Source organism: Rutidosis leptorrhynchoides, chromosome 2 (assembly GCF_046630445.1).
Source record: "Rutidosis leptorrhynchoides isolate AG116_Rl617_1_P2 chromosome 2, CSIRO_AGI_Rlap_v1, whole genome shotgun sequence".
Taxonomy (NCBI): domain Eukaryota; kingdom Viridiplantae; phylum Streptophyta; class Magnoliopsida; order Asterales; family Asteraceae; genus Rutidosis; species Rutidosis leptorrhynchoides.
This window is the reverse complement of record NC_092334.1, coordinates 545,925,713-545,941,446: the sequence shown is the minus strand read 5'-3', so window position 1 is coordinate 545,941,446 and position 15,734 is coordinate 545,925,713.

Below are 15,734 nucleotides of genomic sequence, written 5' to 3'. Positions count from 1 at the left end.
TTTATTAAGTCAGATGTCCTCGTTAGTAACCTACAACTAGTTGTCCACAGTTAGATGTACAGAAATAAATCGATAAATATTATCTTGAATCAATCCACAACCCAGTGTATACGTATCTCAGTATTGATCACAACTCAAACTATAAATATTTTGGAATCAACCTCAACCCTGTATAGCTAACTCCAACATTCACATATAGAGTGTCTATGGTTGTTCCGAAATATATATAGATGTGTCGACATGATAGGTCGAAACATTGTATACGTGTCTATGGTATCTCAAGATTACATAATATACAATACAAGTTGATTAAGTTATGGTTGGAATAGATTTGTTACCAATTTTCACGTAGCTAAAATGAGAAAAATTATCCAATCTTGTTTTACCCATAACTTCTTCATTTTAAATCCGTTTTGAGTGAATCAAATTTCTATGGTTTCATATTGAACTCTATTTTATGAATCTAAAAAGAAAAAGTATAGGTTTATAGTCGGAAAAATAAGTTACAAGTCGTTTTTATAAAGGTAGTCATTTCAGTCGAAAGAACGACGTCTAGATGACCATTTTAGAAAACATACTTCCACTTTGAGTTTAACCGTAATTTTTGGATATAGTTTCATGTTCATAATAAAAATCATTTTCTCAAAATAACAACTTTTAAATCAAAGTTTATCATAGTTTTTAATTAACTAACCCAAAACAGCCCGCGGTGTTACTACGACGGCGTAAATCCGGTTTTACGGTGTTTTTCGTGTTTCCAGGTTTTAAATCATTAAGTTAGAATATCATATAGATAGAGAACATGTGTTTAGTTGATTTTAAAAGTTAAGTTAGAAGGATTAACTTTTGTTTGCGAACAAGTTTAGAATTAACTAAACTTTGTTCTAGTGATTACAAGTTTAAAACTTCGAATAAGATAGCTTTATATGTATGAATCGAATGATGTTATGAACATCATTACTACCTTAAGTTCCTTGGATAAACCTACTGGAAAAGAGAAAAATGGATCTAGCTTCAACGGATCCTTGGATGGCTCGAAGTTCTTGAAGCAGAATCATGACACGAAAACAAGTTCAAGTAAGATCATCACTTGAAATAAGATTGTTATAGTTATAGAAATTGAACCAAAGTTTGAATATGATTATTACCTTGTATTGGAATGATAACCTACTGTAAGAAACAAAGATTTCTTGAGGTTGGATGATCACCTTACAAGATTGGAAGTGAGCTAGCAAACTTGAAAGTATTTTTGATTTTATGTAACTAGAACTTGTAGAATATATGAAGAACACTTAGAACTTGAAGATAGAACTTGAGAGAGATCAATTAGATGAATAAAATTGAAGAATGAAAGTGTTTGTAGGTGTTTTTGGTCGTTGGTGTATGGATTAGATATAAAGGATATGTAATTTTGTTTTCATGTAAATAAGTCATGAATGATTACTCATATTTTTGTAATTTTATGAGATATTTCATGCTAGTTGCCAAATGATGGTTCCCACATGTGTTAGGTGACTCACATGGGCTGCTAAGAGCTGATCATTGGAGTGTATACACCAATAGTACATACATCTAAAAGCTGTGTATTGTACGAGTATGAATACGGGTGTATACGAGTAGAATTGTTGATGAAACTGAACGAGGATGTAATTGTAAGCATTTTTGTTAAGTAGAAGTATTTTGATAAGTGTATTGAAGTCTTTCAAAAGTGTATAAATACATATTAAAACACTACATGTATATACATTTTAACTGAGTCGTTAAGTCATCGTTAGTCGTTACATGTAAGTGTTGTTTTGAAACCTTTAGGTTAACGATCTTGTTAAATGTTGTTAACCCAATGTTTATAATATCAAATGAGATTTTAAATTATTATATTATCATGATATTATCATGTATGAATATCTCTTAATATGATATATATCCATTAAATGTCTTTACAACAATAATCGTTACATATATCTCTCGTTTAAAAATCATTAAGTTAGTAGTCTTGTTTTTACATATGTAGTTCATTGTTAATATACTTAATGATATGTTTACTTATCATAGTATCATGTTACATATATATATATATATATATATATATATATATATATATATATATATATATATATCCATATATATGTCATCATATAGTTTTTACAAGTTTTAACGTTCGTGAATCACCGGTCAACTTGGGTGGTCAATTGTCTATATGAAACATATTTCAATTAATCAAGTCTTAACAAGTTTGATTGCTTAACATGTTGGAAACATTTAATCATGTAAATATCAATCTCAATTAATATATATAAACATGGAAAAGTTCGGGTCACTACGGTACCTACCCGTTAAATAAATTTCGTCCCGAAATTTTAAGCTGTTGAAAGTGTTGACGAATCTTCTGGAAATAGATGCGGGTATTTCTTCTTTATCTGATCTTCACGCTCCCAGGTGAACTCGGGTCCTCTACGAGCATTCCATCGAACCTTAACAATTGGTATCTTGTTTTGCTTAAGTCTTTTAACCTCACGATCCATTATTTCGACGGGTTCTTCGATGAATTAAAGTTTTTCGTTGATTTGGATTTCATCTAACGGAATAGTGAGATCTTCTTTAGCAAAACATTTCTTCAAATTCGAGACGTGGAGAGTGTTATGTACAGCCGCGAATTGTTGAGGTAACTCAAGTCGATAAGCTACTGGTCCGACACGATCAATAATCTTGAATGGTCCAATATACCTTGGATTTAATTTCCCTCGTTTACCAAATCGAACAACACCTTTCCAAGGTGCAACTTTAAGCATGACCATCTCTCCAATTTCAAATTCTATATCTTTTCTTTTAATGTCAGCGTAGCTCTTTTGTCGACTTTGGGCGGTTTTCAATCGTTGTTGAATTTGGATGATCTTCTCGGTAGTTTCTTGTATAATCTTCGGACCCGTAATCTGTCTATCCCCCACTTCACTCCAACAAATCGGAGACCTGCACTTTCTACCATAAAGTGCTTCAAACGGCGCCATCTCAATGCTTGAATGGTAGCTGTTGTTGTAGGAAAATTCTGCTAACGGTAGATGTCGATCCCAACTGTTTCTGAAATCAATAACACATGCTCGTAGCATGTCTTCAAGCGTTTATATCGTCCTTTCGCTCTGCCCATCAGTTTGTGGATGATAGGCAGTACTCATGTCTAGACGAGTTCCTAATGCTTGCTGTAATGTCTGCCAGAATCTTGAAATAAATCTGCCATCCCTATCAGAGATAATAGAGATTGGTATTCCATGTCTGGAGACGACTTCCTTCAAATACAGTCGTGCTAACTTCTCCATCTTGTCATCTTCTCTTATTGGCAGGAAGTGTGCTGATTTGGTGAGACAATCAACTATTACCCAAATAGTATCAAAACCACTTGCAGTCCTTGGCAATTTAGTGATGAAATCCATGGTAATGTTTTCCCATTTCCATTCTGGGATTTCGGGTTGTTGAAGTAGACCTGATGGTTTCTGATGCTCAGCTTTGACCTTAGAACATGTCAAACATTCTCCTACGTATTTAGCAACATCGACTTTCATACCCGGCCACCAAAAATGTTTCTTGAGATCCTTGTACATCTTCCTCGTTCCAGGATGTATTGAGTATCTGGTTTTATGAGCTTCTCTAAGTACCATTTCTCTCATATCTCCAAATTTTGGTACCCAAATCCTTTCAGCCCTATACCGGGTTCCGTCTTCTCGAATATTAAGATGCTTCTCCGATCCTTTGGGTATTTCATCCTTTAAATTTCCCTCTTTTAAAACTCCTTGTTGCGCCTCCTTTATTTGAGTAGTAAGGTTATTATGAATCATTATATTCATAGATTACTCGAATGGTTTCTCTGTCCTTCCTGCTCAAGGCATCGGCTACCACATTTGCCTTCCCCAGGTGGTAACGAATCTCAAAGTCATAATCATTCAACAATTCAATCCACCTACGCTGCCTCATATTCAGTTCTTTCTGATTAAATATGTGTTGAAGACTTTTGTGGTCGGTATATATAATACTTTTGACCCCATATAAGTAGTGCCTCCAAGTCTTTAATGCAAAAACAACCGCGCCTAATTCCAAATCATGCGTCGTATAATTTTGTTCGTGAATCTTCAATTGTCTAGACGCATAAGCAATCACCTTCGTTCGTTGCATTAATACACAACCGAGACCTTGCTTTGATGCGTCACAATAAATCACAAAATCATCATTCCCTTCAGGCAATGACAATATAGGTGCCGTAGTTAGCTTTTTCTTCAATAACTGAAACGCTTTCTCTTGTTCATCATTCCATTCAAATTTCTTCCCTTTATGCGTTAATGCAGTCAAGGGTTTTGCTATTCTGGAAAAGTCTTGGATGAACCTTCTGTAGTAACCAGCTAGTCCTAAAAACTGGCGTATGTGTTTCGGAGTTTTTGGGGTTTCCCACTTTTCAACAGTTTCTATCTTTGCCGGATCCACCTTAATACCTTCTTTGTTCACTATGTGACCGAGGAATTGAACTTCTTTCAACCAAAATGCACACTTTGAAAACTTAGCGTACAATTCTTCCTTCCTCAATACTTCTAACACCTTTCTCAAATGTTCACCGTGTTCTTGGTCATTCTTTGAGTAAATAAGTATGTCATCAATGAAAACAATGACAAACTTGTCAAGGTATGGTCCACACACTCGGTTCATAAGGTCCATGAACACAGCTGGTGCATTAGTTAAACCAAATGGCATGACCATAAACTCGTAATGACCGTAACGTGTTCTAAAAGCAGTCTTTGGAATATCATCTTCTTTCACCCGCATTTGATGATACCCGGAACGTAAGTCAATCTTTGAATAAACAGACGAGCCTTGTAGTTGATCAAATAAGTCGTCGATTCTCGGTAGTGGGTAGCGGTTCTTGATGGTAAGTTTGTTCAACTCTCGGTAGTCGATACACAACCTGAATGTACCATCTTTCTTCTTGACAAACAAAACAGGAGCTCCCCACGGTGATGTACTTAGTCGAATGAAACCACGCTCTAAAAGTTCTTGTAATTGGCTTTGCAATTCTTTCATCTCGCTGGGTGCGAGTCTGTAAGGAGCACGAGCTATTGGTGCAGCTCCTGGTACAAGATCTATTTGAAATTCAACGGATCGATGTGGGGGTAATCCCGGTAATTCTTTCGGAAATACATCGGGAAATTCTTTTGCAATGGGAACATCATTGATGCTCTTTTCTTCAGTTTGTACTTTCTCGACGTGTGCTAGAACAGCATAGCAACCTTTTCTTATTAGTTTTTGTGCCTTCAAATTACTAATAAGATGTAGCATCGTGTTGCCCTTTTCTCCGTACACCATTAAGGGTTTTCCTTTTTCTCGTATAATGCGAATTGCATTTTTGTAACAAACGATCTCTTCTTTCACTTCTTTCAACCAGTCCATACCGATTATCACATCAAAACTCCCTAACTCTACTGGTATCAAATCAATCTTAAATGTTTCGCTAACCAGTTTAATTTCTCGATTCCGACATATATTATCTGCTGAAATTAATTTACCATTTGCTAATTCGATTAAAAATTTACTATCCAAAGGCGTCAATGGACAACTTAATTTAGCACAAAAATCTCTACTCATATAGCTTCTATCAGCACCCGAATCAAATAAAATGTAAGCAGGTTTATTGTCAATAAGAAACGTACCCGTAACAAGCTCCGGGTCTTCCTGTGCCTCTGCCGCATTAATATTGAAAACTCTTCCGCGGCCTTGTCCATTCGTGTTCTCCTGGTTCGGGCAATTTCTAATAATGTGGCCCGGTTTTCCACATTTATAGCAAACTACATTGGCATAACTTGCTCCGACACTACTTGCTCCGCCATTACTCGTTCCGACACCATTTGTTCCTTTCGTTCTATTAACCCCTGGTCCGTAGACCTCACACTTCGCCGCGCTATGACCATTTCTTTTACACTTGTTGCAAAATTTGGTGCAGAACCCCGAGTGATACTTTTCACACCTTTGGCATAGCTGCTTCTGATTGTTGTTGTTGTTGTTGTTGCGGTTATTATTGTTATTGGGATGATTGTTGTAGTTGCTGTTGTTGTTGTTGTTGTTGTTGTTGTTGGGCCGTTTGTTGTAGTTGCGATTGATGTTGCGATTGTTGGGATAATTGTTGCGATTATTGTTGTAATTGCTGTTGTTGTTGTATTGGTGATTCTTATCACCGTTTTCCACCCACTTTCTTTTGACTTGCTTCACATTGGCCTCTTCAGCAGTCTGTTCTTTAATCCTTTCTTCAATCTGGTTCACTAGTTTGTGAGCCATTCTACATGCCTGTTGTATGGAGGCGGGCTCGTGTGAACTTATATCTTCTTGGATTCTTTCCGGTAATCCTTTTACAAACGCGTCGATCTTCTCTACCTCATCTTCGAATGCTCCCGGACACAATAGGCACAATTCTGTGAATCGTCTTTCGTACGTGGTAATATCAAATCCTTGGGTTCATAACCCTCTAAGTTCGGTCTTGAGCTTATTAACCTCGGTTCTGGGACGGTACTTCTCGTTCATCAAGTGCTTGAATGCTGACCACGGTAGTGCGTACGCATCGTCTTGTCCCACTTGCTCTAGATAGGTATTCCACCATGTTAATGCAGAACCTGTGAAGGTATGCGTAGCGTACTTTACTTTGTCCTCTTCAGTACACTTACTTATGGCAAACACCGATTCGACCTTCTCGGTCCACCGTTTCAATCCGATCGGTCCTTCGGTTCCATCAAATTCCAAAGGTTTGCAGGCAGTGAATTCTTTGTAGGTGCATCCTACACGATTTCCTGTACTGCTAGATCCAAGGTTATTGTTGGTATGTAGCGCAGTCTGTACCGCGGCTATGTTTGAAGCTAGTAAAGTACGTAATTCCTCTTCATTCATATTCACGGTGTGTCGAGTAGTCGGTGCCATTTCCTTCAAAATAGTCAAATGGAACAAGTTAATCATACAGAATATTAAGAGTAGTTAATAGTATTTCGTAGCATAATATGAACTCATTTATAAAAGCTTTTTCTTCATATTAGCGTTTTATAAGTTTAAATTCGGGTAGTACCTACCCGTTAAGTTCATACTTAGTAGCTAATATACAATTCAACTACTACAATTCTATATGAAAAACTGATTATAATAATATTTCGCGTTTAAACTTTTACACAATATTTTACAAACTTACAATACCGCTTATTTTACATATAGCATGAAATATAGCACACAATAAATTTGATACAAGATGGTTGTGAAGATAATTCTAGCTAGTACACAAGTCGTTCAGCAAAGGCAATAAAGACACGTAATTCATACGTCCAGAAACAAGTCATGCATTCTGGTTTTACTATGATTACTTCCCATATTGGTCTTGTGGAACATAACCGTTATGGCCGTTGATAAGACAGCGTGTTGTAACGTCGTCAAAGGGATGAGGGTTACGTAATGTCCAACAGTCCCGTAACAATCTAAAAACCTTATTTCTTACCCCAATTACCGACTCCGTCACTTGTGGGAACGTTTTGTTTAATAGTTGTAGCCCAATGTTCTTGTTCTCACTTTGGTGAGAAGCGAACATTACTAATCTGTAAGCATAACATGCTTCTTTATGTTGCATGTTAGCCGCTTTTTCTAAATCACGAAGTCCAATATTCGGATATATTGAGTCAAAATAATTTCATAACCCATTGCGTAAAATAGCATTTGGGTTCCCCGCAATATATGTGTCAAAGTAAACACATCGTAACTTATGGATTTCCCAATGTGATATCCCCCATCTTTCGAACGAAAGCCTTTTATAAACCAAGGCATTCTTGGAACGTTCTTCGAATGTCTTACAAACTGATCTCGCCTTAAATAGTTGTGCCGAAGAATTCTGACCGACTCTAGACAAGATTTCATCAATCATGTCTCCGGGTAGGTCTCTTAAAATATTGGGTTGTCTATCCATTTTGTGTTTTTATACTGTAAAATAGACAAGAGTTAGATTCATAAAAAAAATACTTATTAATACAAGTAATTTTTACATATATCATAAAGCATAAGCACGCTATATTACATATATTACACCACACGAATACAACTATCTTATTCCGACTCGCTTGCTTCTTCTTCTTCTTCGGTTTTGGTTCGTTTTGCCAAGTTTCTAGGGATATATGATGTTCCCCTAATACGAGCCGTCGTTTTCCACATTGGTTTAGAAAAACCTGGTGGTTTAGAGGTTCCCGGGTCATTGTTACAACTTAAGGACTTCGGGGGTTGACGATATATATAAAGTTCATCAGGGTTGGAATTAGATTTCTCTATTTTTATGCCCTTTCCCTTATTATTTTCTTTTGCCTTTTTAAATTCAGTTGGGGTAATTTCTATAACATCATCGGAATTCTCGTCGGAATCCGATTCATCGGAGAATTGGTAATCCTCCCAATATTTTGCTTCCTTGGCGGAAACACCATTGACCATAATTAACCTTGGTCGGTTGGTTGAGGATTTTCTTTTACTTAACCGTTTTATTATTTCCCCCACCGGTTCTATTTCTTCATCCGGTTCCGATTCTTCTTCCGGTTCCGATTCTTCTTCCGGTTCCGATTCTTCTTCCGGTTCTGACTCTTCTTCCGGTTCCTCTTCGGGAACTTGTGAATCAGTCCACGAATCATTCCAATTTACATTTGACTCTTCATTATTATTAGGTGAGTCAATGGGACTTGTTCTAGAGGTAGACATCTATAACATAATATCAAACGCGTTAAGAGATTAATATATCACATAATATTCACATGTTAAAAATATATAGTTTCCAACAAAATTTGTTAAGCAATCATTTTTCAAGTAAACACAGTCGAAGTCCAGACTCACTAATGCATCCTAACAAACTCGATAAGACACACTAATGCAAAATTCTGGTTCTCTAAGACCAACACTCGGATACCAACTGAAATGTCCCGTTCTTATTGATTAAAAACGTTCCATATTAATTGATTTCGTTGCGAGGTTTTGACCTCTATATGAGACGTTTTTCAAAGACTGCATTCATTTTAAAACAAACCATAACCTTTATTTCATCAATAAAGGTTTAAAAAGCTTTACGTAGATTATCAAATAATGATAATCTAAAATATCCTGTTTACACACAACCATTACATAATGGTTTACAATACAAATATGTTACAACAAAATAAGTTTCTTGAATGCAGTTTTTACACAATATCATACAAGCATGGACTCCAAATCTCGTCCTTATTTAAGTATGCGACAGCGGAAGCTCTTAATAATCACCTGAGAATAAACATGCTTAAAACGTCAACAAAAATGTTGGTGAGTTATAGGTTTAACCTATATATATCAAATCATAATAATAGACCACAAGATTTCATATTTCAATACACATCCCATACATAGAGATATAAATCATTCATATGGTGAACACCTGGTAACCGACATTAACAAGATGCATATATAAGAATATCCCCAACATTCCGGGACACCCTTCGGATATGATATAAATTTCAAAGTACTAAAGCATCCGGTACTTTGGATGGGGTTTGTTAAGCCCAATAGATCTATCTTTAGGATTCGCGTCAATTAGGGTGTCTGTTCCCTAATTCTTAGATTACCAGACTTAATAAAAAGGGGCATATTCGATTTCGATAATTCAACCATAGAATGTAGTTTCACGTACTTGTGTCTATTTTGTAAATCATTTATAAAACCTGCATGTATTCTCATCCCAAAAATATTAGATTTTAAAAGTGGGACTATAACTCACTTTCACAGATTTTTACTTCGTCGGGAAGTAAGACTTGGCCACTGGTTGATTCACGAACCTATAACAATATATACATATATATCAAAGTATGTTCAAAATATGTTTACAACACTTTTAATATATTTTGATGTTTTAAGTTTATTAAGTCAGCTGTCCTCGTTAGTAACCTACAACTAGTTATCCACAGTTAGATGTACAGAAATAAATCGATAAATATTATCTTGAATCAATCCACGACCCAGTGTATACGTATCTCAGTATTGATCACAACTCAAACTAAAAATATTTTGGAATCAACCTCAACCCTGTATAGCTAACTCCAACATTCACATATAGAGTGTCTATGGTTGTTCCGAAATATATATAGATGTGTCGACATGATAGGTCGAAACATTGTATACGTGTCTATGGTATCTCAAGATTACATAATATACAATACAAGTTGATTAAGTTATGGTTGGAATAGATTTGTTACCAATTTTCACGTAGCTAAAATGAGAAAAATTATCCAATCTTGTTTTACCCATAACTTCTTCATTTTAAATCCGTTTTGAGTGAATCAAATTGCTATGGTTTCATATTGAACTATATTTTATTAATCTAAAAAGAAAAAGTATAGGTTTATAGTCGGAAAAATAAGTTACAAGTCGTTTTTGTAAAGGTAGTCATTTCAGTCGAAAGAACGACGTCTAGATGACCATTTTAGAAAACATACTTCCACTTTGAGTTTAACCGTAATTTTTGGATATAGTTTCATGTTCATAATAAAAATCATTTTCTCAAAATAACAACTTTTAAATCAAAGTTTATCATAGTTTTTAATTAACTAACCCAAAACAGCCCGCGGTGTTACTACGACGGCGTAAATCCGGTTTAACGGTGTTTTTCGTGTTTCCAGGTTTTAAATCATTAAGGTAGCATATCATATAGATATAGAACATGTGTTTAGTTGATTTTAAAAGTCAAGTTAGAAGGATTAACTTTTGTTTGCGAACAAGTTTAGAATTAACTAAACTTTGTTCTAGTGATTACAAGTTTAAAACTTCGAATAAGATAGCTTTATATGTATGAATCGAATGATGTTATGAACATCATTACTACCTTAAGTTCCTTGGATAAACCTACTGGAAAATAGAAAAATGGATCTAGCTTCAACGGATCCTTGGATGGCTCGAAGTTCTTGAAGCAGAATCATGACACGAAAACAAGTTCAAGTAAGATCATCACTTGAAATAAGATTGTTATAGTTATAGAAATTGAACCAAAGTTTGAATATGATTATTACCTTGTATTAGAATGATAACCTACTGTAAGAAACAAAGATTTCTTGAGGTTGGATGATCACCTTACAAGATTGGAAGTGAGCTAGCAAACTTGAAAGTATTTTTGATTTTATGTAACTAGAACTTGTAGAATATATGAAGAACACTTAGAACTTGAAGATAGAACTTGAGAGAGATCAATTAGATGAATAAAATTGAAGAATGAAAGTGTTTGTAGGTGTTTTTGGTCGTTGGTGTATGGATTAGATATAAAGGATATGTAATTTTGTTTTCATGTAAATAAGTCATGAATGATTACTCATATTTTTGTAATTTTATGAGATATTTCATGCTAGTTGCCAAATGATGGTTCCCACATGTGTTAGGTGACTCACATGGGCTGCTAAAAGCTGATCATTGGAGTGTATATACCAATAGTACATACATCTAAAAGCTATGTATTGTACGAGTACGAATACGGGTGCATACGAGTAGAATTGTTGATGAAACTGAACGAGGATGTAATTTTAAGCATTTTTGTTAAGTAGAAGTATTTTGATAAGTGTATTGAAGTCTTTCAAAATTATATAAATACATATTAAAACACTACATGTATATACATTTTAACTGAGTCGTTAAGTCATCGTTAGTCGTTACATGTAAGTGTTGTTTTGAAACCTTTAGGTTAACGATCTTGTTAAATGTTGTTAACCCAATGTTTATAATATCAAATGAGATTTTAAATTATTATATTATCATGATATTATCATGTATGAATATCTCTTAATATGATATATATCCATTAAATGTCTTTACAACGATAATCGTTACATATATGTCTCGTTTAAAAATCATTAAGTTAGTAGTCTTGTTTTTACATATGTAGTTCATTGTTAATATACTTAATGATATGTTTACTTATCATAGTATCATGTTACATATATATATATCCATATATATGTCATCATATAGTTTTTACAAGTTTTAACGTTCGTGAATCACCGGTCAACTTGGGTGGTCAATTGTCTATATGAAACATATTTCAATTAATCAAGTCTTAACAAGTTTGATTGCTTAACATGTTGGAAACATTTAATCATGTAAATATCAATCTCAATTAATATATATAAACATGGAAAAGTTCGGGTCACTACAATATATACATATTTAGATATGTACTTATTTATTTACAAGTAATTGTTCGTGAATCGTAGGAACAATCAAAGGTAAAATGAATCTATGTAAACAGTTCAAAGATTTTAAGATTTAATTAAATAAACTTTGTTTATCATGTCGAAATCATAATAAATTAAGTTTAAATTTGGTCGGAAATTCCCGGGTCGTCACAGTACCTACCCGTCAAAGAAATTTCGTCCCGAAATTTGAGTGAGGTGGTCATGGTTAACACAAAACATGTTTTCATGACAAATATAAGTTGATAATAAAGTTTTATCATTATTGATTAACATAGATAAAACGATTTGATTATGTGAAGCGTACAAATGAAGCTATCACTAAAGATTGAGATAGAGATTTAGCTTTTGACGGAGTCACATTTGAATTCCAGAATTCAAGGGATTTAAAAGAAAATCTTGGAAATTTATAAGATCTGATTCTTTGAGATTTAAGGAAATTAGGATCTCTTTAATTAAATGCGATGATCTGTCCCGATTACTACGTCTAATATCTCCACTATAAATTTACCTTTTCCGTTCCATTAGTTTTCACCACTTCTATACTTAATTCCTAAATTCAAAAGATTGTGAAAATGCTTAATTCAGTTCTGATCCTTGTTCTTATCCTCACTATCGCAACAATCATTCTCCTTTTCCAATTACCACCGGAGGAATCTGCTTTCTTCTACTTCGCCCTTGGGGTTATAATGTTTTTAATTCTCCCGTATCTTTATGTTGCGATAAACATTGATATACACGGTTTGTAATTTATGAGTTGTTATCGAACTGTATATTCCCTCTTATATTTTGGAGTTTCATACTTTTATTTTCTCTTCCCGACTTTAAGTCAAGCGAATAATGGTCCAGAATTCGTAGATATAGAGTTTCAAATGATTATAATGTTCTAAGCAGGAAGGAACGTGATAGCACGATTTGATTTTTAAATTTATCAACATCATGAAAGATAGAACCATCAAGAATACATTTTATTGATATGTTCAAAAGTTAAGTAAAATGAAAGAGTTATGTATCATGGCAAGTGATGACGTTATGATCTGTGAATCATCACGTCCCATTGGAAACTCAACATGACTTACTGTAATATAATCACGTTGGCCGGGCGTCATTATATTATACTAACCCATGCTTCAATTCCCAACACTTCTCCAGAATTCATTCATAATTTATACTTAGATTTTATAGAAGTTTCCAATATAATTGAATACAGAAAGCGCGAAGAGGTAGAAAATTTCGGACAAGAATATTTATGAAAATATCCTCAGAAATATCGGAGATATTTATGATGATATTTTGGAATTTCTAAGTTCAAATGTTGTTGAAGAAAATCCTTTCGCAAGGATTTAGAATAAATAAGGAGCAAGATATTCGTTAGAGATTTCGTTAGATCCAGAATTATCTGGGTTCTTTGAATATAGGGTTTGGTCCTTGTATTTGTCCTTGGTCTCCTTCATGGTTTGCTCAATCCGTTTTTCAGTACCAAATTTTCTATCGAGTATTCCCAACACTCCATTCTTTTATCATCACTTTTGGCCATTAGGACCATTTACTACATGCTGCTTCGTCAGTATTTTCAAAGTTAACGGATCTGGATCATTGGTTATCAAACCAAGGGGTTTCAAGAGAATTATGTTTTTAGATGATTAAATGCTGATTTCTGGTAATTGGTATGGCAATTCTCGTTACAAGGTGCGGATGAGTTCATGATAAGACTTTAATAGATAAATATAGTGATTTGTCGGAGAGATTTAAGCCTAGGAGCAACGAGGTTACTGGTACGTCTACTGGTGATGTGGTGCAATATAAAAGGTTCTCCGATAACAATAAAAGAGAACGCATATATATCAAGGTAAAAATAAGGTTGTTTCGAATGAAAAGTCGAAGTTGACTTGCTGGAGCTGTGACAAAATTGGCTAATTTGAAAAAAAAAAAAAAAATTTTGCAATGTTATTTTCGGTAATAACAATGCCACAGGAGCTAGCACAGATACGTGTTAACCGTTTACTCAGATTCTAAGAGTTTTCGGGCGCATAACTATATGCATCAATCTTTTCATCCGTAGATGAAGTGCGGTTAGTTCATCCTCTCTATTGAGGTGTTTTCAAGTATCATGAAAGATTTAAACGCAAATTGGAATCGTCAAGATACAAATGAGGTTTAAGATGAAATCAAGTGGCAAACTTGAAGAATTGTTTAGTTTCATATGTTATAATCAATATTTTAATTCATTTTAATTGTCCAATGTTGATAGTCCACAGTTAGCAGTGTACAAATAATAATTCATATATAGTTTACTATATAATATTCGAATTAATTAATACGTATCGTGACCCGTGTACATGTCTCGGACTCGATCAAAACTCAAACTATATATATTATTGAAGAATCAACCTTAACCCTGTATAGCGAACTCGAACATTACAGCATATAGAGTGTCTATTGTTATTCCAAATAATATATACAGATGTGTCGATATGATATGTCAAAACCTTGTATACGTGTCCCGATATCTAAAGTGAGTAAAAATAAATAACAGAAATTAAATGACGATAAATAAAATTGCGAGAATGTAAATTGCGATAATTAAATTGCGATAAATAAAATGTAATCAGTTAGCTAGGAACAATTAGCAAGGAACAATTAGCGTGGATTCTGAAAGGACCCGTTCATATACATTATAAACAATTCACAATAGTTGCTTACATTGCGAGGTATTTGACCTCTATATGATACATTTTACAAACATTTCATTCGTTTTTAAAAGACAATCTTTCTTTACATCGAAAATTGATAGGCATGCATACCATTTCATAATATCCACTATCCAACTATAAATTGATTTAATAATAATCTTTGATGAACTCAATGACTCCAATGCAACGTTCTTCGAAATATGCTATGAAAGACTCCAAGTAATATCTTTAAAATGAGCAAATGCACAGCGAAAGATTTCTTTAACACCTGAGAATAAACATGCTTTAAAATGTCAACCAAAAGGTTGGTGAGTTCATTAGTTTATCATAATCATTTATTTCCATCAATTTAATACATCACAAGAATTTCATTTCCAGTTCTCATAAATATGCGTCTCATGCATAGAGACAAAAATAATCATTCATATAGTGAACACCTGGTAACCGACATTAACTAGATACATATAAGAATATCCCCTATCATTCCGGGATCCTCCTTCGGACATGATATAAATTTCGAAGTACTAAAGCATCCGGTACTTTGGATGGGGTTTGTTAGGCCCAATAGATCTATCTTTAGGATTCACGTCAATTAGGGTGTCTGTTCCCTAATTCTTAGATTACCAGACTTAATAAAAAGGGGCATATTCGATTTCGATAATTCAACCATATAATGTAGTTTCGATTACTTGTGTCTATTTCGTAAAACATTTATAAAAATTGTGCATGTATTCTCAACCCAAAAATATAAAGAGTAAAAGGGAGCAAATGAACTCACCATACTGTATTTCGTAGTAAAAATACATAT